The sequence below is a fragment of the Anastrepha ludens genome, chromosome 3 (genome assembly GCF_028408465.1).
Source record: "Anastrepha ludens isolate Willacy chromosome 3, idAnaLude1.1, whole genome shotgun sequence".
Classification (NCBI taxonomy): domain Eukaryota; kingdom Metazoa; phylum Arthropoda; class Insecta; order Diptera; family Tephritidae; genus Anastrepha; species Anastrepha ludens.
The window spans coordinates 10,897,242-10,924,253 of record NC_071499.1 but is presented as its reverse complement, the minus strand read 5'-3'; the positions used below and the strand labels follow the sequence as shown (position 1 = coordinate 10,924,253).

Sequence of the window (27,012 nt, the reverse complement as noted above, 5' to 3'; positions counted from 1 at the left end):
AGAACGCCGCAGAACTGCAGGATGTTTTGTGACAAGTCCGAACAGAAAACTGTCGAACTTTCTTCTAAAGCTTGGAAAGAAAAACGTAGAATCATTGAGGACCCGATGTGTCTGTCTTGCTTAGGAGGCGTATAGCACTGAGCACATTCTCTGTGAGTGTCCTGCCTTTCCTAGAGTAAGGCTACGAGTTTTGGTTTCCGATGTCGTGAGAATGAGTAATTTTCGTTCTCTAAAACTGGAGGATATTTATAGATTTGCCAAAGAATCTAGGAAATTCTCACAGAACTAACTACCTCTGTCTCTAGCTTTATTCTTTCCTATTTCTCTCTGGGAGCTCCTTGGCTCGACCTATTCAAACTTCAATTTCAATTTTCCTATATCTGCCTCAGTCTTTCCTTCATTTGCTTGAAATTATAAAACGCACTCAAAGAATCGCTAAACATTTGAAAAGTGCAAAAAAAGACGAAACCCGGTTCCTAGAAAAATCAGTCAAATGAGCCTAAGGTCTCACTAGTTCCAAGTCTCCCTTACTAAATTCTTTCTTTTCTTCTGATTTACTTGATTTTTTGACACAAACTCAAAGAAGCGTCACATTTTTGAAATATGTAACAACACACGGTTTTTAGAAAACATTAGTCAGAATTATCAAAAAATTGGATTTTGTTTTGCATTTTCTCAAAGTGTGAAAATTTGAAGGGAATCCGTCAAATACTTTTCGAGTTATTCAATAATTAACAAAGGGCGCTCGGGCGCGCCGGAGCGATAGAAAAGCTTTAAATGCCTTTTTCTCAAAACTCTGTTTTTGAATGGATGATCACCGTAACTTAAAAACCGCTTTGTAGATTTTCAGTAAAATTTATACTGCTTACTGCTTTTAAAAAACACAAAAACTCGTGCCTGATCGCAGGATTTTTTTTCAAAAATTTCGAAATTTTTTAAACAATTAATTGACGGTTATTTTCTCGAGAATATGAAAAATATTTCATGAGGCCGCCATACTGTTAATTTGGAAAAAAAAGCTTCGATGAGGCTCAAGATTATCTATTAATAAAACTAACTTCTATTGTCCGATTGATATTAAATGAATCTCCAAGGAATTGTGATAATCACCGCAAGGAGCTTCTGGAGAAACTTTCACAATTATAAATTTTTTTTTCGAAATTTTGCTAAAGTCACGTCGAGTCATGATGTATTAGTGCTATGTTTTTATTTTTGTAAAAGAAAGGATTTATATAAAAAAAGTTAATCACACAAAAATTTTATATATTTTTTATGAAAAACAATTAACTTTTTCAATAAAAAAATTATATATTAAATATTTTTTTTATTAAATTAAATTATATATTTTTTTAATTTTTAATTTGATTACCAGCAGTTCATTTTCTTATTACAATAGTAAAAATTACATATAAGTTGGTTTGTAGTGCCATTTTGCAATTCTTTAAATTCAAAATAGTCTCCGAAATAAGTTCGACGGACTAAAAATACTCAAGAAAAAAGTTTTCTTAAAAGTAGCGTTAATAGTACTTTGGCCTATATTAATCCTTATATTAACTTCTCATTAACTAAAGACAGTTTGTTTTCAAATTTAGGTGGTGATATTGACTTTAAAGTTTTGATCTAATGGACTTTTTTGCTACAGCTTACTGTAGAATCCAAATGTGCTCGGTATGATATGGAAAACAAACTTACCCACCCTAATATACACGTAAGTAATTGGTGCGTATGTCCTTTGTGAGGTGGTTGGCCGAGCTCCTCTAATGGAAGGACCACAATGTGGCTTGACATTGCCTGCCGCACTAGAAAAAACAAGGCTCAGGCCCTACCGAATGGTGGTCATGCACACACCCAATTGGCTATGCTGACCGCCGTATGTATAACAGAAGTGAAGTGAAGTGAAGCGAGTGAATAATATTTGCTTCAAAGTTCTCACAAATTTTGAGCTCCCCAAGTATTCATTTGGTGGCTGCCGTAGCCGAATGGGTTGGTGCGTGACTACCATTCGGGATTCAAAGGGAAAGTAGGTTCAAATCTCAGTGAAACACCAAAATGAAGAAAAAGCGGTCGGCCCTCGGTAGACAATGGCAAACCTACGAGTGCATTTCTGCCATGAAAAAGATCCTCCTAAAAAAAATATCTGCCGTTCGGAGTCGGCTTGAAACTGTAGGTCCCTACATTAGAGGAACAACATCATGACGCATACCACAAATAGGAGGAGGAGCTCGGCCAAACACACAAAAAGGGTGTACGGTATATATAATATAAGTATTCATTTATTATGAAAAACTTTTTCGTTCAAAATCATTGAGGAACTCAGGTGGCATATTAGAGCTTCTATAGGATTCCCCACAATATTTCTTTTACTTGGGGCACTCATGCATTCTAAAGTACACAAATTACTTCAAGTAACTTAAAATAAAAAATAAAAAAGCTGCATCAATAAAATTCTGAACTAAAGACTGACTATATTTCAAATTAAACGGAATCGTCATTGTGAAGTAGATACACATCTACATATATTTAAGTATGTATGTAATGCCTTAATATTTCTACGAAATGTGACTGGCACTTGTAAATAGTGTTTAAGTGGCGCTGTGGGAAAAGTTGAAATATTCCGAAGAATATTTAAACTCACACCTGCACGTCATGTAAAATGATAAGTAAACAGTTGTGTAAATCTCTACATGCATCTCTACATATACATATATATTTAAATCAGTGTATACTTAAGCTCTACATGAGCTCAAGTAGTGTAGTAAGTAGTAGTGGTAGTTCCCGTACAACAACAACAACCCAGCTGAAGAGACTACGCGTGAGAAGCATACGTGCAGCAGAGCCAACACGCCTTAATCACACGCGACTAGTGGCGTGTGCTTTGATAGAGCGAAAGTGCACATGGGCATTAAACGTACCAAAATGTACGTGGAAGTATGGATGTATGTAGGTATGCATATCGCTCACTCGTGTTTGAGAATTGCTGTAGGTTTGCGTGAATTTATTTGCGACTATACTTGCAACTGTGTACCTTGACGGAATATAGGCAAGCCACCTACGTTTGTGTGAGCGGGAGGGATGCTGAAGCTTGCAATTGCCCATAGCAAAGTTTGTATGTTTTTATGAACGCATGCCAGTTGCCACTCTGTGTTTAGCTATGTATATACGGCAGCATATTCCTGGAGCTGCGTTCGTATATTTGACCCAGAAATGTATTTGCTTGTAAACAAACTGTAAATCGCTGTCGAATGGCGCAAGCAGTTAAAGCATAAAAGTTATGGCGAAACTGCATGCAAATGTGTGTGTGTGTATGGGTGCGTGCATTGAATTCAAAAACTCAGTAAGAGAGTAGTTAAAAATGAATCCTTTTTATGCTTACACTTCCGCTCACATAATTAAGACATTTTAGGTTTTTAAAATATTTTTCAGGCAAAATTTTATTCTGTTCAATTTTAGTAAAAATACTTATTTAAATATTTAAAGTATATGAGCAAAACATTCAATCAGGCTACTAGCACAAATTAAATAAGATTATGCGTATAAAAAATTACAGAAGGATGGGTTAAGTTAACCTGAGTAAGTCACGCATAGACCTTTTGGCCTCTAGCGATATCAGATGCAGACTGACCTCTATAAATATTAAAAGTATGCAGACATCATGTAGGATATCAACGCTTTTGGCGAATCCAAGCAGAGCTGGGAGATCCGCTTCTGAGACGTACTCCAGACCCTCAAACAGTGGGGCTCCTGGGCATTTTAAACATGTTTTTAATAATGCCGGACAAACGCAGAGAAAGTGTTCTAAAGTTTCCTCAACATCCTCTCTGTATTTCATGCATTTATCCATCTTAGCAATCCGTGTACTCATGTGCAGCCAATAGATTATGACCTGTTAGCATACCTATAATAGTTCTGCAGTCCTATGGTAGTCTAACAGTACTTTTTGCTTGGAAAATACTGCGCTGGTCTGGCAGCTTGATAGGCTGCCTTATCCCTAGTTTTCAGCAGCAAAAGCCCGCTACCACTCCGACCAAAGTTTTACAGTCGTCTGTGTAGATGTGAAAAGTCCTACGGCCAGGCTTCATGCCTTTGTGCCATCCCTCCTCTTCAAATGTAGTAGGAAGAAGGTTAAAGAAAACAACATTTGGGAAATAAAAATTAAGCTCGATAAGAGATGAGATCCGGTTGAATTCCTTAAAAATGCGCGCAATTGTCGCATTTCGGTCATAATTTATTTTGTTATTAAAAAATAAATAAAAATAAAACTAAATAATTAGAGTGTAAACTTCTTTTAGATGATTGGACAAACTTCTTGTCCTATTTATAGTGCGCGCCTTGATATTGTTCCAAAAATGAAGGGACCTAGAGTTTTCTAGCCGATTCCGAATGTAGGTAGTTTTTGGGATGAACTTTTTCATGGCAGAAATACCTACAATCTGAGGTTTGCAATTGCCTGCCGAGGAGCTCCCGCTATTAGAAAAAACCTTTTCTTCATTTTTGTGTTTCATGCAAGAAGATTTGTTATTACTTCTATAAAAAAGGTATGATAATCGAAGTTCTCTTCTTGGAAAACTAAAGCTAATTTTTTCCGGAAGACCTGCACAGTCAAAATCTCCCTTTATTTGGCCACATACAAAAGTTAAGGAGAGAACAGATCTTCTACTTTCTAGAGGTTTGAGATTTAAAAAAAGTAAACGAGCAAAGCGTTAGCTGTGTCATGTCGGCCGAATGGCTCCGAAAGTGTTCCATGCGGTACCAGCTGGTAGTAGTAGGCGCAGAAGAAGCCCTACTCTACGTTGGAAAGATCTTGGTGTATCCAACTGGCGACGGTTAGCACGACCAAGAAACATCATGCGCACTTTCGTGCCAATCAAGAAGATCGTAAAAACCGCAGCAGAAACTTAAGAAAAATCTTTTGAGTGGTCTCAATCCTATTGATTCAGAACCGATGATATGATAGGTCCACCAAATAATAGAGGCAAACTCAAAATAAGAACTTATCAAAAAAGGAGTAAAGCAATTTTAATGTACAAGGGTCCGAGAACTTCGAGCTATTCCGCCGAATGAAACCAAGCAACGCATACGACATTCAAAAGATAAAGTTAATGTGATTAATGTATGTAAATTTCTTATAAAAAATAACACGCATGTGATCAACAGTCTGCAGAACAAGGCTAGCCATATTATGTGCAATGGGAGCTTTCATAAATAAAACGCGATTTTGAGTGGCATGAAAGTATTTTTTTAATATTTGAGGGGTTAGGAGTAGTCGAAGGATTTTTGCTTTCTTTCCAAAAATTTCAATTTTCTTTAAACAATTAATTGTCCGGCTTTTTCTCGAAAGCTGAAAAATATTTCCTGAGGCCGCCATATTGTTAGTTTTGAAAAAAAAAGCTTTGATCAAAATCAAGATTATCTATTAAAAAAACTAATTTCTCTTGTCCGATTGATTTTAGATGAATCTCCAAGGACTTTTGATAAACAGCGCAGGGGACTTCTGGAGAAACGGGCTCCACACAAACAGCGATAACTTTTTTTTTTCTTTTTTTTTTGAAATTTTGCTAAAAGCAAGTCGAAATATTATGTATTAATGCTATGCTTTTATTTTTGTAAAATAAAGCAACTGACTAGCAAAAAGAATTATTGAAAATCATTTTCAATTATCATTTTTTCGGGCCTCTGACTACCCCTAACCCCTTAAGCGAAGATACGGTCTAGTGCACCACGAATTAAGGCTGTCGATCTCAGCTTGAAGATTCGACATATCATTTGCGGAATTTATTAATGAGTAAATTTTCAAGTCATTAACGCAGAACAGAAACTAAGCATATGAAAAGCATGAAGTAATGCCATTAACGAAGAATACGAAAAGGGCGGGACCTTGAATAATGCCCTGACCGCCACCGGACAGTGCACGGAAGGGTTAAGATGGCCCACCGTCAATAGAGACAGCACACCACCTATTATTTAAATACGACTCAAGCCATTGCAACAAGATAGAGTGAAAGCCGAGGCAAGCTTATTTATGAATCAGTAACTTATAAGAGGATTTAATGAATGTTTTGGAGAAACCTGTATAGATGCAGTTGACCTCGCATCCAGAAGAAAACGCTGATATACAGTTTCCTTTAAAAACTGCAAGGTTCGCAACTGTGAAACCCAAACCCTGTGACAAAACCATGTTGGCTAGAGAAAATCAAAATTGCAAGAGAGAAATAAATCTTATCATTAACATCATTCGAATAACTTAGAAATATTCGACAGTTTCAATATGGGTCCGTATTTTCATACTTCACTTTTGTTTCCATATTTGTAAGTGGGAGTTACCATAGCAACTTTTCAGGTATCGATAAACTCACCACTGCGAAGTGACATATTGAAAAGTATTTCTAGAGGTACAACTAGCGCATAGCAGCCTTTTAACAACAAGGGCGGATATTACGTCCACGTCTGCCTTAGAAGAATGTTTTAGTTTAAATAAAGCAAGAAGACATCGTCAATTGAAATGAACGTTGAGCCAAAATCAATATCAAGAGAATTACTATCAGATAAAAAGTCAAAATGAGGAACATCATCAACACACACAAAATTGTATTTGAAAATGTACTTCACTATAAACAAAAGCATTATTTACGTGAGTGCAAGTATATATTACAAGAAAAAAGTGATGCACGAAGGAAATGAATAATAAAATAAAATATTATAAATTATTTCTTCAAAGTTTTTAGAAAAACTTCCACTACACAGCCCATATGAACCATTAAATTTTGGTATACCAAATTGCAAGTTTGAGGCGGATCAGAACCAAAGTTGATTTTTAATTTGTATAATTTTTGTTTGTTTTCCTAGTGGTTTTATTAATTTTTTTTTGTTTTCCTTGTTTTCCAAACTTGCAATTTATTACACCAAAATTAAATAGGCGTCAACCCTGCATACCCAGTACCTTTTAAAATTGTGAGTAAAAGATTTAAAGTTTTTATAAAAACTTGTATGAGTTTTTCAAAATTTGTTTAAGTGTTTGAAGCTTAAATTCTATGATTTTTAGTACCTCTAGTCACCTTCTAGAACTTGTGTAAATAAATATAACTTGACTTTTACAAGATAAAGTCCAAAATAAACAAGACTGTTCGTCATAAAAATGTTTTTGATGGCGCCATCTTTTTAATGAGTTAGTACGTTGGAAGTTACATCCCTAGCTGACTTCCAGTGAAAGCTTGGCAACATTCGGTTCAGTGGAAGCAAAGTTATTGCGTCTAAAGTGTCAGTATGTTTATGTCATCGGTACGAAAATGAGTTTCGAACAAAAAGCTTGTATCTAATTTTGTTTCAAAATGGGAAAAAACGTTTCCGAAGCGTTTGAATTGATGAAAAAAGTTTATGGCAATGATTGTCTATCTTGTGCCAGAGCTCATGAGTGGTTTACACGTTTCAGAGATGGATGTGAGGATATAAATGACAGTCAGCATATAGGTCGGGCCGCCCAAAATCAGTAAACCGAACACTACATCGAGTTTTTTAGTAAATTTATCAAATATTAACCGAAATCATCTTTGAAATGCGTGAAATCGGAGTTAAACATCTCCAAACATCGATTTAACGCATTTTAACCGATCATTTGGGCTTTTGGAACCACATCTGTGCACGTTTCATTCCGCACAAGTTAACTGAGGACCAAAAATTGCTCAGAATTCAACATTCGAAAGATCTCTTTAAAGAGTCGAGAAAAGTTGATAACTTCCTTTACAACATTGCAACTGGTGATAAAACGTAGTGTTTCCAACATGAACCTGAAACTAAGCGTCAAAGTGCCAAATGAAAGTCTCCAGATGACCCATCGCCCAAAAAATCGGGTTTGGAGAAGTCAAAAATCAAATCGATGCTCATTTGTTTTTAGGATTGCAAGAGCTTTGTCCACGAGGAGTTCGCGCCACCGGGACAAATGGCATTTTGAAGCGTTTGTTGTATTCGTCGAATTCGCTCTGAATACCGCGAAGGAAGAAGCTGGCGCTTATTGCATGATAATACACCATCTCATCGACCCACTCTTATGACTAATTTTTTTACTAATATAGAAATCGCATTTTAACAATCAATCACTCACTGTATTTTCCTGATGGCTACCTCTAACTTCTACCTATTAGAAAAACTGCATTTGGCCATGCAAGGAAAACGTTTTGCGTCCGTAGAGGCCATAGAAAAGGTTTGCATCGACATCCTGAAGAACATTTCGGAATCCGGTCAATGACCTGAAAATCTCTTTCGGAACCAGCGCAAAACAGTGTATCGAGGCCAGAGAGGCTTTACAAGGTATCCCACCGCATTTATTATGAGCTATACAAGCGATCATAAAGTTACACAAGTAGAAGCAATTGTAAAATTAAGTAAATCATAAATATACAGGTAAGTTCATTATCGATTTTCGTGCTACAGTTATTCTAAGCTTTCATACAACTTTTTTGCATACTTTCTTTTTGCTTTCCTCTAAAGAGCAGAGTGATATTGGTAAAAGGTCAATATGTGCCAAGAGAATTATTCCTGGGAGCTCTACACAATATTTTCGCAACATATTTTTAAAAACTGTCGCTTCATGAGTAGTTTAGTTCTCATTATCGTATGTCAAATATGTCCAAAAAACAACACCCTCTATAAATGGTATCAAAATCAACATTATTAAAGTGTGCGGCCTTGAAGCGCATAAAAAGTGGCTACCAAATTCGGCATAGGATGGAAAATATTCGTGAAAATTCATGCCATTAACCCAAAGGCCCGCGAGTGTTTCACCCAAATGTGTGTATGTATGTTCGCATGTGCGTATGTTGTGTATGCTATAAAGCAAATTGCGTATGTGTGTGTGTGTATGTCAAGCGCGCTTGGCGTATTTGTCGTTGTCAATGAGCGAATGCTTACAATTTACGATCATTCGCTATTTTTACGTACTGCTTTCATAGTTGTGCAAACACAAAACAGTGCGGGGCGTATACGTAACCCGCATTGCCGCAGCCAAACAGTCGATGCTGCTAGCGTAATTATTGAGCAAATGCTCGTATTTTGTGCAAAAAAGTAAAACTCAAATGTTGAAAAGCAATTTTTCACTGCACCCCTTAGGCGCACATGGAGACTTTCATTTACCTCACCACCCCATTTCACTGTTTTTATGCGCCTGCATGAAGCTGTGTGTGTGTGTTTTTTCGTTAATACTAACAGCATTTCACTTTGATTTAAAATGCATTGCAGCATGCGCTTACTAAACCCTGCGCGCTCAGCACTTTTTCGCCTTTCAACTTCTCTAGTTTTTTTTTCTTTTATTCTACTATGTTTTCTCTACATCCTATGAGCTTTAAATTTTTGAGTACATCCTACGGCGTAGAACGCTTGAATGCCGCTCAAATACTGACCTTAATGTTTGCATTACAAGTGCGTTCAAAGGAAAAAAACGCGTATCTCGATGTATGGCCACATGCATACCTACATGGAAATTGGAGTAAATAAACATAACGGTACTCATTATCAAACGCCACAAGCAGGCGTACGCCCACTATCTAACTAACCAACTACCCACCATGCCACAGAGGTAACATTGGATGCGAGCACATAAAATTTACAACTCAATGTGGCATGCGGCCTCCACTGCCGATTTACGCATGCATTTATGCATGTTAACTTTCACTGTTGTACTACGTTGTTGCATCTGCTTTGTATTTGTTGCATATATATCTCATTATGTTAACTGCATATTTCTCCAGTGGCGCACAGTTCAGCGCTATCCTTTAGAGAGCACGCATTTGCAATTTCTGTGCACGCAACTTCCTTCTTTAAAGTGCAGGCAGGCGCACAAGCACAGATATACCGTATATGTATGTATGTATATGTGCATCTGCCTCACAGATATGCTAGTGTATGTGCACCGAATTGCAGTTACAATTTCCTCTATTTAACTTTGCCGAAAGAGCTGGGTTGTAAAAATATTCATGCAACTTCTCAACTTGTTTCTTCTTAGCTTAGCTCAATTTCTTCCGCGTAAATGTTGCACTGCCACTTTCTCCACTCTTTTCTTCGTTTCCTACGTCATTTTTATACTTTTCAACTCACGCTCTTCCTCGCTTATCAACTCTTCTCCTACTCATACATATTATTTCCTTTCCTACCTTCTGCAGTTACTTCCAATTTCTGTTTCTACTTTGTGTTCCTACTCCTCTGTGTTACCTTTCGCTTTAACTTTCCACATCACAGCTTTTTCACTGAAACTTTTCGCAACTTACAACAAATCCTGTTCCTCTTCTTGTTCGTGCGCAAAACGCATTTCCCTTACCTCTTTCTAAATCCACGCGATTTTCAATAAAATAAACTTTTCTCATTTTTCTTCCAACTTCTTTGTCAGCTGGCTAAAAGTGACTAAAAACGTTGCTCCGCCTTATCAAAACACCAGCTTTTCACTAAGTATCCCTTTTCCAGCCATTTATATTTACGCAAAAGTGCCGTGGCCTGCTTAGGTTTGAAAAATTGTTTGCCAAAAATATTTGTAAACTAATACCGTTACGTGCATACATAGCGTGCTTAGTTTGTGAGACCTGCATTGCAAAGGCCCCAACTGCTGAAAGTTTTTTAAACTCTTTGTAGGGGGAGAAATTGGTTTTAACGCAGATTGGCTTAGAAAGGTGAGGTGGCCTAAGACAAAGGGAAGGGCATTTATTTATTTAAGTTTTTAGTTCGTTCGCCCTTTTAGCACGAAATGCATTTTTTGCTGTTTAGTTTTATTTAAATTGCTTTTATTCATGAGATTATTCGTTTGGGGTAGCCACATAATATACAAATACAAAAAAATAAATAAATCGTCGCATAGTTCAGCAGTATTTTTAAATATGGCTGCCAACTAAATTTAAAACATTCTAAAAATATAATACAATTCAGTCAGAAGGATGGTTCAATGTGTAGAAGCTCACGCAAGTGGGGAAAGTTATTGATCACCATTCACTTGGAAGTGGCCAGGACGATTATTCTGCATATGGTTCAAGCAGCTCACTACGTCCGGGATTAGCCCACGTATCCTCTGGGTAGGTTCCGAACGAGCGTCTCGCAATAATCCGCATCAAAGCACGATTTTTTAACATCTCGCTAATTTGAGCCCACGCCCCGACGTAAGAGAAGGACGATGCAACAAAAGATTCCTCCTATTAGCGCTTGGAACGTCCCTATGAGCACTATCCCCGACAGGACATAAAAATCGTGCTTGGCGACTTCAACGCAAGGAGGGAATTTTTTGTTCCTGTAAGAACAAAGACGGCGATCCGGTGACTGACATCCAGGGCATTCTTAAATTATGGAGGGAACACTTTTCGAACCTGTTAAACAGTGACAGCTACGCATGTCACAGATAATGTGAAGATCCCGATACCCCAATCGTTGACGACGGAATTGACGTTCCCCTACCCGACCATGACGAGGTGAGAGAATAGCGAAAACGCGTCTAAAGAACAACAAAGCCGAGGGCGCCGAAGGACTGCCAGCTGACCTATTCAAACATGGGGGCGAGGAGCTGGTAAGGTGCATGCACCGACTTCTATGCAAAATATGGTCGGAAGAAAGCATGCCTGCCGATTGGAATTTAAGTGTGCTCTGCCCAATCCATAAGAAGGGCGATCCTGCAATCAGTGCCAATTACCGCGGGATTAGACTTTGTTTATTTAAGAACCAGCATTAACACCGAAAACAATGCCTTGAAATCCAACTTGCCAACAAGTGCTACTTTGGACTAAGTAGGTAATTGAGTACTAATGTCCTTTATCGACGAACACAACTAACACTCTACAAGGCTCTCATTATGCCCGTCCTAACGTATGGCGCAGAAGTGTGGACGATGACAACATCCGATGAAGCGACGCTTGGAGTGTTGTTGGCAACGGCGAATATCGCAGGTGATGGAACGGTGAGCTGTATGAGCTTTACGACGACATAGACGTAGCGCATCGAACAAAGATCCAGCGGCTACGTTGGCTGGGTCATGTCGTCCGAATGGATACAAATGCTCTGGCTCTGAAAGTATTCGATACGGTAGCAGCTGGTGGTAGTAAAGGAAGAGGAAGGCCTCCTCTGCGTTGGAAAGATCAGGTGGAGAAGGACTTGGCTTCACTTGGTGTGTCCAATTGGTGCCGGTTAACACGAGAAAGAAACGACTGGCGCGCTTTGTTAAACTCGGAGAAAGTCGCGTAATCGGTTATCGCGCCCATTAAGAAGAAGAAGAAGATACACTCCATTTTATCGGTGTGTGTACTATTTATTCAAATAATCGTGGTGAGAAAGTTTTGAATCTACCGCAGATGCTAAATATGTTAAGAGGAAATATGTATTTTGTGTATTATAAGTACACTTGTAATTGTTTATAGTACAAGGAACTAACTATTAATGAATTCATTTAGTTTAATATTAAAGACGTAAAGCACGAAATGTTAAAGTCATCGATTTCGATTGATGGTAGGTAGGTCTGAAGGCTGCTAATATGACACACTTAGACCTGAAACTCCCAACCTTCTAGCATGTTTATCGGTTAATACACCCATCGAAGTTCTTGTATCCTCTCTGTTGAGTTTTAGCAAGCATTTTGAACGACCACCCTAGCTCTTTTATTGCTGTCTAGTTGTCTGAATAAACTACGATATTCCTGGTGGATAATAATCTTGTATTTATCGTTCAAAGGAAACATTGTATTGAAGGATTTATTTAAATTACTGTCCTTGGATTTCTCTAATATGGTCGAATCACCTTTATGAGTCGTTCTGAATGAATTTTTTTTCCTAAAGGGGTCCCGGTGGTCAAGACCTCGAAAATTTAGGGTATTTTAGGCATTTTTCTTACAATAAAAAACAAATGAAAAACGTTATTTAAATTTTTTAAGTTTTCTTAACTTCTTTTACATACAAAAATAACAAAACAAGACCTCGAAAACTTAGGGTATTTTAGGCATTTTTTTTTTACAATAAAAAAAACTTAAAAACGATATTTAAATGTTTTATGTTTTTTATTTATCTTTGTTTACATTCAAAAATGCAAAAAAAAAATTATTTTATTAATTTTAAAAATGATGCCGAAGTTGGCCCTACCGAAAAATTGGAACTGAACTGTGTTGTCCATTTTGGCTCTTCTATTTATCTGAAACACAAACCAAAAAAATTATTAATTAGTATGACTGTGGCTATGTCCCGTTCTAGAAAAAAGAAAAAGAAGGAAAGAAAAGACAAAAAAAAATTTACAAAATGGCGTGTTTTGAATTTGACACTCTAAAAATCGGGTTTTATTTTCAGTTTTTAATCAACAAAATACGAAATAATTGAAATATTAATATTATTCCTAGTACGAGCGATAGCCATTGATGTTGTGAACACCATATTAAAATTTCAGAGGATTTGAGAAATATATATATATTCTTAAGATACCATAATTCCGAAATATCGAAAAAACAAAAAATCGTTTTTTTTTTTAATTTCTAGACCACCGGGTCGTCTTAATCTAAGAACTGATTTGGCAGTAACTTGCTGACTGAATAGTTCGATTGGTAGTCATTTGAGCACAATATTTAATGCATCTTTAGGTTTAGCTCTAAGAGCTTCATAAATACGAAAACTGGTCATCCTTAAATTTTTCAATATTTCTCGCAAATTTTATACCAACATTCCCATATTTGCTCTCAAGTGACATTTTTAGCGCCCATGATGTCCATCTTGGGGCATTAAATTGTATCTATACTTTTTGAGTTAAATATGAATATTGAAAAATAAACTCAACAGTAACGGCCAGCTTTCATAACAAGCAAATTAATTATTTCAAAATATCAGAAAATTTGTGCTGTAAGAAAAATTAATAAAAGTGGGCCATTTGCTCTTGATTCATTTTATGTTTGTATTTAAAAGAATAATTTTATATACCACCACAAAGATTTATCTTCATGATTAGTTCCATTAAAAACACATTTGAATGCCCAAAAGTATGTGTGTGTGTATGTGTACGCGCGCGTGTATAATATTGTTTTCGCTCATTATTCGTTGCTGCACATTACTTATACGCCCCGCTGTGCGCCACAGGAGGCCTTCGTGTATTGTTTACGAACACAATTCAAATTTATATGAATGGGTCTTAGCATTAGTAAGCAAAATGAAAACAAATAGCATATTTTGCGTGCTATTGCCTGTCATTCATTAATAATATTCAATTAGAATTCAATGGAACCCAACTATATTTGAGTGCGTAGGAGCACATAAATATGCGCGTGTGTATATGTAGGATAAAAAGTCCGAAGATTTACATTTTTTTCTCAAATTCCCAACATTTACAACCATCTTTACTTCAAACACAACTACTTCAAGTAAACTCTCACTTTGCTTGGTCAATAAAAATTTCATTTCGCAATGATATCAAAATCGCTGGCAACTGGCAGTAAACTGCTTCAACTACTTGAATTAAAAGGAGAACTCCAGCGCTACTAAAAAGTAGTTGGTAGTAAATAAACTGAAGTACATAAAATAAAAATGAAAAAGTTAATATTCTTCGATATCAGCAGAAAAGAAGGAAACAACTTAAAAAACCCACTCTTTGGCTTAAGTGATCAGATCGATAAAAAACTGCGGAATAAAATTTTTATTTAAGTGTAGTCGATGACCACAACAGGTAGAATAGCATAAAGTTTGAAAGTTTCAACGCTTGATAGCCAACAAAACAAAGCGGCGGTAGTAATATAAAAATAGAGAATTGCTAAAAAAAATAATAATATAAAAACAGAGGAAGTTTCACACTTAAGAAGAAACTATTTACTAAAGTTCCGTTCACTAATTATTGCATTTTGCCCAAAAATTCTGTTAAGTATTAAAAAAAATATAGTATATTATGACTTTCCCTTAATTTCTCTCAGCCGAACTCATGAAGCTTAGCAGTTATGAATAAAACTAATAATGGATTTTTGAGAATGGAATTCTTAATACTCATTTATAGACGTGAAAACTGTATCGATGTCATTGTCCCTCAGTAAAGCTCAATGGCATCGAGACACCACAATCCAACGAAACTAAGTATTTAGGCATTCATATGAACTCAAAACTCACATCTTCACCAAACGAAAAGCTTTGGGTTTAACACTCACTTCTCTCTACTGGCTACTAAACAAAAACCCAAAATGGTCGATACATAACAAAATTCTCTTCTATAAGCCCATTCTCCAATCTATTTGAACATACAGCATCCAGCTTTGGGGTAACCCAGCCATCAGATATATCGAAATACTGAAAAGATTTCAGTCTAAAGTACTCAGGATTTTAATAAATTCTCATTGGTATGTCTCCAATGCCAAAGTCCATAGAGATCTTAAAATACACCAACGGTTGAAGAGGAAGTAAAAGACACAGCGACTAGCTTTGAAATTAGATTAACCTTGGAAAAAATTATTATTATTCTTGAAAAAAAATCCAAAAAACAAAGCCAGTAGAAATAATTGCCGTACAAATCACATACATTTTTCATTGAATATTTTTCTTTGTTTTTTTTGCAAACATAAATAATATGGAGATTGAAAGTCTAAATGAAACTGTATTATTAATTGCCAAACTATTTACCAGGACTACGATTTCTTTTGTAGACTTCATAAGTGAGAAAAAATTCTGCGTGTCACTCATCTGGCAATGCCCAACAGCTTTTAACTTCGCCTTGTTAACAGCCAAACAGGCATTTGAGGCTTTTCGGTAAGTTTTTTTGAACAAAATTCCACAACTCATTGCATGCTGGGCTAAGGATACTACGTTAAAATAGCATATCATTAAAAGAATAGTACCAATTGAAAGTTTTCGAGAAAAGAAAGTAGGGAACGAAATATGACAAGAATTTGACGAGCGAGGGATGCCGGGGCAAAAAAAAAAACAAAAAAACCAAGGGATCCCAGAAAAATATCAAATCCAATTACTTATTTCAGCAAAGAGCCCACATTTAGAAGTTGACTATTTGTTGGGTACTTTTTCAAATTGGTTTTTCTAATCACAATATTATCTCAGCCTTATCTCTAAGAGCTTAATTCTGGGTATTAATTCTTTAAAATTCTCTATGCAGACTGACATTGGTGGTATTTGTGTCTATCTCCTAAAAAAATGTGTCACATTGATACGCCTTGTTGGAATTGTTGGAACCAAATGTCGTCTATGTTTAGTGGATTAATTTTTGGAAACAATATTTCAGTCAGCATGGCTCGATAGCATTTGCCATTCACCATAACGGCAACTCATTCCACATGGAATGGAGTGAAGAAGAAATAGGAACCGATGATGCCGCGAGAACTTTCCGAACAGATTTATTTTTTCAAAATAAATTTCCAGAATTTGGAAGCGTTGCCAACTGAACAGAAATTTCAATACAGTTTATCGGTTTTGCTTATTAATTTGCTCTTGGCCACAAGTATTCTAATAGATGTACCATTTCACTGATCAGTTGAAGAGTAGTACCTTTCCGGGCTAGCTCATCCCTCAACGTATCTGTACTTCGGAACCCAAATAAGAGTACCTTCAATACGATACTAATTAAACAATCAACGTAACGGCAGTATAAACCGCTAACGATTGGGTAACTGTCTAATCGCTTGTTAACAACGAAGAACATAAATATTGGTGAAATTGTGCACTATCTCCAATTTTTTAAGTTCCTAACATTTACCAAAATTGCCACCAAATCACGCAAATTGATACTTACGTAATTCTTCACCCCAATACTAAATCATCTCTGTCACGTAAAGCAACCAAAGTCACTATCCAAAAAAAGACAGCCCTGAGTTATCAAAGTGGTAACCTCAATGGAAACAGAGAGTGTTTCGATTCCAAGAATTACACTAATTTCCACATGCAAGCCAATTACTATAGATTTCCCGTCTTCCACCTTGCTTGCTCCAAAGCAATAAACAAGGCACAACGCCGATTACTAGAAGTCTGCTGTAAATGCGATCAGCACTCCATACAAACAATTTATTTATTTTTAGACAAGATGCAAAAGGAAAACTTCATAATTCATACCAAATCGTAAGAATAATAAACAAATCTGTTTAATGTAAAAATTTAAAATAGTAAGAAAAAGAAACGAAGGAAGAAAATGCGTGGAATATATTGTAAGTATATTATAAGAGAGAAAGTCAAGGCGATACCGAGGCCGAATGGACGAATGCCAGGTATCACAAAGCAGTACGAGTTCGATGTGAGCTAAGAAGAATAGTTGTGCTAATTGCCTTCTAAAGGCACAAAATACCATGAAGTTGAAGTGCAAACCCCCAATAATTCGAAATCAAATTGCCTTCTAATTAATAGTTTTTGTTTAAATATAAAGAAAGTTATAAAATGTGGTAAGAATTTTAGTTAGTGTAGTGAAGTTTAATTCGCTTCTGCTCTAAAAGATGGAAAACATTTCTGTAATTGATTAGTTTTCAAAAAATTCGTATAAAAACGAAATTCAATTCTACGAAGCTGGCAAAATACAGTAGCGGGCTTAGTTTGCAGTCGAGCAAGCCAAAATGCTGATTTTTACTTACACAGAAAAACATATTTCTCCTAACCAGCCGTATGCCTTGGATGCTAGCGCTGTGTTGTTTATTTAAGCTTTTATAAAATAAAATAAAAAAATGGATCCTAAAATGTAAAGCATCGACTTTGTGCACAATTTCTAGGTAATAGAGATTATTGTGTTTTTCATTTCTTGTTTCATTTTTTTAGCTCATTTTATGGATGACGAAAATAAAAGATGGGAAATTGGTAGGATTGGAGGTAGAACCTCCTTCCACTTAGAAATTTCCACTGGGAGGAGTAGCCGCTATGATGCGAGGCTATCTACTCGTTTTACTAAGTAATTTGAAAACACTTTCCAATCGATGGTATTTTATTCAAAATTTAAATAATATTTATTATAAATTAAGGGTGCTTTTTTAAGAGCTATAGGAAAGTTTTTCAAAACAACACAAGTAAAGTTTAGAAAAATGCATGAAATTTTTATTTAAATCGATAGTACAGTCCATATAATTTAATGTTTGAAGATTATTTCATGCCAATGTTGACCGCGACTGCACTTCAAATGGTCCATCCGCTTAGACCAATTTTGGCATACTCTTTCCAATGTTTCGGCCAGTATCTCACATACACATAAATGCTTTAATGTGGTCTTCCAATGCGTTAATTGAAGCAGGCTTGTCTGAATAGACATGAGCGCTAACAAAGCCCCATAAAAACTAATCTAAAGGCATTATATCGCACGATCTGGGTGGCCAATTGACAGGTCCCGAACGTGAAATAAAATGTTCACCGAACTCGCCTCTCAAAAAGTCCATTGTTACGCGTGCTGTGTGGCATGTGGCACCGTCTTGCTGAAACCACATGTCATGCAAGTCAAATTCTTGCATTTTGGGTAGTGCTCACCATTCACAGTTACGTTACGATTCGCAGTCTCTTTGAAGAAGTACGGTGCAATGATACCTCCAGCCCATAAACCGCACCAAACTGTGACCTCTTCTGGATACATTGGTAGCTCTTGCAATTCTTCTGGCTGATCTTCACTCCAAAATCGGCAATTCTGCTTATTTACGTACCCATTGATCCAAAAATGAACTTCGTCGCTGAACACAATTTTTCGATAAAAAAGTGGACCTTCGGCCAACTTTCCAAGAGTCCATTAAAAATAAATTCTGCGTTGTGGGAGGTCGTTCGGCTTCAATTCTTGCACTTGCTGTATTTTGAAAGGCTGCACACCTAAATCCTTTCGCAAAATGTTCCACGTTGATGAGTAACAGAGGTCCAATTGCTGCGAACGGCGACGAATCGATAATTAATGGTCATCACTAACACTGGCCGATACAGCTGCGATATTTTCTTCAGTTCGCACTCTACGTAAGCGTGTTGGTGGTTCGATGTCCAGTAATGTAAATTTGGTTCTAAATTTAGTCACAATAGCTCGAACAGCTGCTTCAGTGGGTCGATTAAACTGACCGTAAAATGGGAGAAGCGAACCGAACACACATATTTAAAATAAAATTCAATGATTTGCAAGCGCTATTCGTTAAATTATAGACCAAACTGAAGATGTTTGAAGTGAAACAAAACACGTAACGTGCGTCAGCTGCTTAAACCAACTATTTAAAAAGATAATAGCTAAAAAATTACCCGCTACTTAGGCAGTGAAGTACTAAGTAAAAACTCAAAAAAAGAAAAAAGAAAGGATAGATTGGGAGAACCTCGCGTGATGTTAATGAAATTCCATAAACAGATATCCAAAACTGATAGTTCCTCCAGTGTATCAAAAAGTAGGACCCAAAATGACTGAATTTCAGACACACGAGAGCAGGTCAGCAAAAAAGTATTGTAGTTGCTGAGATAATTCCACCTTACATACAACTACGCAAAGAGTAGAGATTACATTGAGTTTAAAAATGCTAAAAGAAGAAAGTCATTTGCTTTTCACACTACTACAGCTTCAATCTACCCATGGTCAGAATAACTTTATTTCCGATAAATTGACATATCTCACGATGCATGCATTCCATCGGCGTATACATTGGTGCAAAGATTCCATTTTGCACTGGTCAGTTATGTTTGCTATAAGCTTGCCAAGTAAAGGTAAAAAATTCATAATTTCTGTAAACTTTTCAATATTAATATCGTAAAGGTAAACAATAGGAGCAGGCGGTCAAAAGGATGTATGCTGCTAAAGGTCCTTTTACAGTAAAGAATGCAATAGCAAATTGGTGATTTCAATCATTCTATTCTGGTAGTAGAATATGAAGCACAACCTGGTAGATCAAACGTCGAAAAGTAAGGAGGTTATACTGGCTGGTCGAAGCCGCTAGGAGACCATTTTGCCCCAAAGCGTCGAAAATGTCAATAAAATTATGGTAGACTTCCAACCGAACTCAAGTGTGAACACGTATTCCACGGTACAGGAATTGAAGACTAGTCAGCAAACTTTTTTTAACCATTTGCATAAAAACATTTATTACTATATTAATCTCATAATAGAATTATAATAAAATGAAAAAAACTTCAGATCCTTTAACTTAACATATTATATTTATACATAAATTCCTGTACGCCTGTGTTTGTAACTCTTCTTCTCCTACACGAGCTGACCGATTTTGATGAAAACGTTTGCTTGTGCTTACGTGGTCATCTGTAGGGTTCTTTAGTATTTTTACGCCAGATAGGTGACGCTAGGATCGATATATTTCAAATTATTGTAATCTCACTGCTCTAGAGACAAACTAATTACCAACTACTTGCACTTATTGAAAATTAGTCCCGAAATGTAAATTCAGGGCATACTCCGTTAAAAGATGAAATGAGCTTGAACTTATGTGGCTGTCGGAACACTGTGGTACTCAGAGCAATAAACTGACTCATTAAGTAGCGAACTGTGATTCTTGGGGGCATCCCGACTCCTGCAAAATAACCAAGGGTTTAATACAGAGGCATGAAACACCAAGTGATAGAAATAAAAATTTTTAATCGGCAAACAATGGCAAGCTTCCGTGTATAGGTTACTTCATTTGTGGAAAAAATATCAAAACGCAGAGGAGCTCGGCCAAAACAACTAACAAAGGAGGACATGGTGGCTGCAAAATTCCTTCTTAAACAGAGTAAGAGTGGGACACGAACCCTGGTAGAACGAATAATGTGACACAACTCATCGGAACAACGGCATTCGTACTATAAAGATCCACTAGGTACTTTTTGTTTGCAAGTTGAAGATAATAGAGAGCATTTTCTTTACGTCTGCTCTGCTTTCGCCAGGTTTAGATATCAGACTTTTTTATCGGATTAATTAAAAATTGTCCAGGTACATTTATTGGATCTTTCCTTCAACAAACTGCTAAAAAATTAATGGAAGTTTGTGGAAGATCAGTGAACTCCTATCCCATCAGTCTCTCCTTATATTTCTTATGATTCAAAAGAAAGTGAGCACAAGTAGCAAACGATGCATTCCAGCCAAAGTCTTTCAGCCTTCGACACAAGCAGCATCAGCCCTACAGACTACATTACACGAACAATACTGCACATGCCGCAGTGAGCTAATTTACCGACACTACCAACATCAACGCTGCAACCGGAAAATGTGCTTCTACGGAAAATGTTACATCCACTCCACGACATGTGAATGAATGAATGAGTAAATGCAAGAGGCAAAAGGGAGAGTAGCAGAGTGCAGAGTGGAAGGGACTATGAATAAGTTCGTGCGGTTTTACAACAGATGGCGTAACTTGATTATTATTCCATCGATCCACATTTCCAAACATTCATTGGAGAGCTACTGTCGTAAGGCACAAACGTCAGTATAAGTTTTTTATTTGAAGCGTAAACAACAATATTTTTACCACACTTGAAAATGTCGAATTTCGTGCCAAATAATGTGTTTTTGCGGGGAATTCTTCTTCATTATTTTAATATGAAGAAAAAAGCAGCCGAAAGTCATCGTATCTTGGTGGAAGTTTATGGTGAGCATGCTCTATCTGAGCGAACGTGCCAGAAGTGGTTTGCACGCTTTAAAAGTGGTGATTTTGGCTTGGAAGACGAAGAACGCGAGGGTGCGCCGCCAAAGTTCATGGATACCGAATTGGAGGAATTGCTCGATCAAGATCCGGCTCAAACGCAAGAAGAGGTTGCAAAAACTTTGGGAGTTGATCAATCAACCATTTCCAAACGTTTAAAAGCCATGGGAATGATCCGAAAGGTAGGCCATTGGGTGCCGTATGAATTGAAGCCAAGAGACGTTGAACGCCGTTTTATGGCATGCGAACAACTGCTTCAACGGCACAAAAGAAAGGGTTTTTTGCATCGAATTGTGACTGGCGATGAAAAGTGGGTCCATTACGACAATCCAAAACGTCGGGCAACGTATGGATACCCTGGCCATGCTTCAACATCGACGTCGGCGCAGAATATTCATGGCCTGAAGGTTATGCTGTGTATCTGGTGGGACCAGCTGGGTGTTGTGTATTATGAGCTACTGAAACCGAATGAAACGATTACGGGGGATGTCTACCGACGACAATTGATGCGTTTGAGCCGAGCACTGCGAGAAAAACGGCCGCAATACGCCGATAGACACGACAAAGTTATTTTGCAACATGACAATGCTCGGCCACATGTTGCACAAGTGGTCAAAACATACTTAGAAACGCTCAAATGGGATGTCCTACCCCACCCGCCGTATAGTCCAGACCTTGCGCCATCCGATTACTATCTCTTCCGATCGATGCAACATGGCCTGGCTGACCAGCACTTCCGTAATTACGATGAAGTCAAAAAATGGATCGATTCGTGGATTGCGGCAAAACCGACCGAATTTTTCACAAAGGGAATCCGTGAATTGCCAGAAAGATGGGAAAAAGTAGTAGTAAGCGATGGACAATATTTTGAATATTAAATTTGTAACCATTTTACGTCAATAAAGTTTCAAATTTCGAAAAAAACCGCACGAACTTATTCATAGTCCTATTAATAATAATTCCTTTACGCCTTTAATACAATAGGCAATATTGAATGGGAGGTTGAAGAATTTCTGGCCATCCCCATACATTTAACTATCCTGGCTTACGCACAATAAATATTAGATGCTAAGTAGTTTCTTAAAACAAAAGCAAATGAAGATTTTCAAGTTATTCTCGATTAACCTAAGGAGAATCATAGAAAGAATCAAAGTAGTTTCTAGATACGTGATAGTGCAACCGGCGATACACAATTCAATTACAGTCCACTATATTAACTTTTTTTCTAATTTTTTTTTTTAATTTTTTATAATTTTTTTTTTAAATATTTAAATTCTTTTTTTATTCATTTAATTTTTATTTAATAGCTTTTTTTTTTTTTGTTGTTATTTTAGATTTTTAATTAGTTTTCTTTTAATTTCGTTGGTTTTAGTTTAGTATTTAAAATTTTCTAACTCCCATTTAGGATCGCTCCCTTGTGCTTCATCTGAATATTTGATAAGTGGTCTCAAATCGCTTGTAAAATTTACTATGAATTAAAGCAGGGGTCTTGCAACTTTGAAACCCTAGGGCCACAACAATTTTAATTTTTCTGCACACCTAAGCAAACAGGCATCTAGTGGCAAGTAGTGCCCCGAAAACGTAAATTTATTGAAAGGTGTCAGTTTGTCAGCAAGTACAGTGGCTCGGAGGGTGCAAGACATGGCAGAAAATATATCATTTTAACTGTCTGACAAAAAGGGACGCCTTGAGCGGTTTTCTTTAGCCTTGGATGAGTCACCGGATGTGCCAAATACTACTCATGTGTTGATTTTTATTCGTGGAATAGATAAAAGCTATGAAGTATATGAAGAACTTCTTGACATATATAGTATTCACGGTACGACAACTGGGGCAGATATTTTTAAGGGTGTTGAAAATGCCATTAACAAAAAAAACCTTCAATGGAAAAACTTGAAATCTATCACCGCCGACTATATGTGTGGTAAAAATAAAGGAGTGATCGCACTTGTGTCAAAGGCTGTAGAAAATGTTGGTGGTTCAAAACCATTAGTTTTACATTGTATCATTCATAAACAGTCTTTGTGCGAAAAATGTTTGGATTTGTCTGAAGTTCTAAAACCAGTCATATCAGTTGTCAACTTCATCAGATCCACAGGGCTGAATCGGCAATCCCGGGAGTTTATTGAAGAGATTGGAGAAAATATGGCAAGTCATACTGTCGTACGTTGGCTTAGTTGCGGAAAACTTCTTAAGCACTTTTTTGAACTTCGAGCAGAGATCGACATTTTTTTGAAAATTATCATTCTATGTCGATTTGACAAATTATATGAATGAACTGAGTTTGAGATTCAAGGAGAAAATTAGCTTCTCCCTGATTAATGCACCAATATCAAATCGTTCAGGCAGAAAATAATACTATTTCAATCGCAATTACGTAAAAAATATTTCACACAATTTAAAATATGTGAAATATTCAGCCACACTACAGAGACAGAATTTCCCGTCGATTTTGCAGTCGAAACTTTAAGTACTTTGCCTTTTCAAAATCCTTTTGATTCTGACATTAAAAAACTGGTTCCGGAAACCCAAATGGAAATTATTTATTTACAGTGCAGTGATATGTTTAAGAGCAAATATCAAAATTCATCTTTGTTGGAATTTTATAAGAGTCTTCCACCGGCACAGTTTTATAATTTGCATAAGTTTGCTCATAGATTGTTTTCTGTTTTTGGTACTCCTACTTGTGTGAGGAAACGTTTTCCAAGATGAGATACACAAAGAATGTTAACAGATCTAAATTAACCGATCAGCATCTTAAATCTCTTTTAATAATTCCTACAAGTAAAATTAATCCACAACTACAAACAATGGTCGGTAGAAAATCACAACTACATAAGTCTCATTAGTATTTTTTTCCTTTTACTGGTACAAGATTCAATTAATAATTTTTTAGTTATTAATATGCTTAGGCACTTCATATTTCTGTCGTAAAGTTTTACCGTGCAAGTAAATAAAATCGAGTAACTATCATTGTATTTTCATTCCCCTCCACTAAAATTATAACAGCAATAGTAACAACAGTAAAACATTAGCTGTCGTGGGCCATATTGTTGTCACTAGTCTTGATGGGGCCAGATGGATGCCAATAGCGGGCCATAGTTTGGAGACCACTGGATTAGAGCTGCAAGTTAGTCAAAACTTGAAATAAGGTTACTTTTAAAAGTAAAACTTAATCGACTTCTTCCTCTCTGCTCTCCCAGTTTCTGAGAAAATCATATAGACATCCTTTTGTGCGTTTAATAAAGTTAAGTCAATTGAAATCTTAATTTAGCTATCCCTTTGTTCATTTACCCCTCTTTGCGCTTCATTCTACTGCTAAAAGTTTTTTTATTAAAACTTTCTTTTTTGTTTTTTTTTTTGTTTTTTTGTCTTATTTTTTTATAAATTTATGCAACGCAAAAAAGTGAAGTACTCACCATGTCGACATGTTGTTCATAGCAAATCCATGAAAAATGTATACCGACTTGTGCGCTTTTTAATGCCAAAATTTGCAAAAATGTATAATAATAACAACAACTTTTTCACTTAAACTCTTTTCAGAAGCGGCTCATAAGCCTTTAAGCTTGTAACCTGTGTTTAATTTGCATGAGAGAGGATTACTTTTTATTTTAAACAAAGCACAACAGCTTCGAGCTGCGAAAAATCACACACAGTTGCCGGATTTTACACTGAAAAAAAGGATAAATAATAAAATAAATTCTTGGTTTAGTATTTTTTCTTTCCACTTTTTTTTGTTTATTTTTGTCTTGTCTGTTTTTTTTTTTTTTTTCTTTTTACTACTATATTTGCTGAGTGAAGAGCCTGGAGGCTGCAGACCGAGCGCACGACTGACTACGAAGCCGTGCCAACACTTTGTATGTGTGTGTGTCTGTGTGTGTGTGTGTGTGTGTGTGTGTATGTATGTATTTCTGTAATACTGTACACTTGAATGGCGGCGCGTATAGCTGGTTGGGGACAAGCGAATACCCTAGTTGGTGTAAATATGCCGAACAAGGCAAAAACAAATTTACATTTGTTTACATAATCCCTCTGACATTTGTATGCGGCGCAGTTCAGTTGAGGCAGAAGGACCTGCGACACTGTTAACGTTTCGCTGCCAAGGATTTGTTGTTCTACGGTTTGTTATTCTTTCATTTTGCTATTCATAGTCCAATGCTTTCACGAAATTTGCTTGATTTTTTATGTCACTTCACTTTCGGCTCTATTTGCATTGGCGCTTAATTTTTTCGCTCCGTTAATCCTTTGGATTTTGCTATTTTCGCTTTAACATTTTTTAGCTTTTTTCAAAATAACTTTTATTTTTTCACCTTTTTATGTAAGTATTGGCCAAGTATTTGTGAAAGTTTGCTTTTACTAATTCCCAAAGTGGTTCACGCACACGCACACAAAAACACTGAGTTGGTGGGGGGAAGAGCGCACGTTACCTTAAAATAGGACATAAATCGTAAAAAGGGCAAATGTCATAGAAAATTTGGGTCCGTTTTTATAGATTGTCTACGCTACTCACAATTCAAGTGGAAAAACGCAAATGAAATCAAAAGCACAAAAACAAAATAAATAAAAGGACATCAGCCCGCAAGGCCGAAAATTTCATTTATGCGTGCGCTTTCACGCGCTTCGAAAGAGTCGCGTTTGCCACACAGTGGGGCTGTAACTTATGACCCGCAAATACTACAAATCTGTGGGCATACACACACACACACACGCACGCACGCAAACATGTCAGCATGAATGATAGCGTGCGTGTGCTTAAAATCACATGGCGCGTTAGAGTGTACGGTTTAGGCAGAACGTTGGAGCCATGGCTTTCCCTGTTTTTTTTTTTAATATTTTTTTATATGTTTTTTGCCTATTTTGGGACAGCGGGTAGCCAGCTGGGTTAACAAACAGGAAATACAAATATTAGTAATAAATGAAATGTGCAACTCAGCGCAAGTCAGACGTGCGGCTCACTAAAGGGCGAAAGGGAAACATGCACCAGCTGCATAGCCAACTTGAAGGCAACTCGCTCGTTGTCTGCAGCTGAAAGCAGTCCAAACTGTTGGCTACAAAAACAATAAAAACGCATACCCTCAACAAGCGTCAAAAGCATATCCTGCTGTGAGCCATGAAATGTGTGCCCTCAAGTTTTGAAAAAAAACACACGAAAATACTTCAGGCTAAATATAATTTACGTTTAGAATTGTCTGCCTGTCAGTCTGCGAACAGCCGCACATGTTCCGCCAAACACATTTACATTCACATATATTCACTAATAGGTAGGCATGTCCTCAAAAGCCGCGCTTCGCACACCTTCTTGCATGCCAACTCAGCTCACTTCGTTTCACTCCGAAATATTTTAATATTCGTTTCTATTTTTTCCGTTTCTTTTAATTATTCATTCACAAATTTCCTGCTATGTAATGCTCTTACAGCTCACCGCCAGCACAGCACTCTTATCTCACTTCCTAAATTTCAATTTTTTTTTTTGTGTTTTTTCC

The 27,012-nt window shown here is 36.7% G+C and overlaps 1 protein-coding gene across 1 annotated transcript in view; it reads right to left on the bottom strand.

Moving 5' to 3' along the window:
- Window positions 1–26,467, bottom strand: part of LOC128857019 (frequenin-1) — a 151,959-nt gene extending 125,492 nt beyond the window's left edge. The window contains exon 1 of the mRNA XM_054092534.1: window positions 24,949–26,467. The gene's annotated coding sequence lies outside the window, so the exon portion shown is untranslated. The remainder of the gene's footprint in view (window positions 1–24,948) is intronic.
- Between the last annotated feature and the right edge of the window lie 545 nt (window positions 26,468–27,012).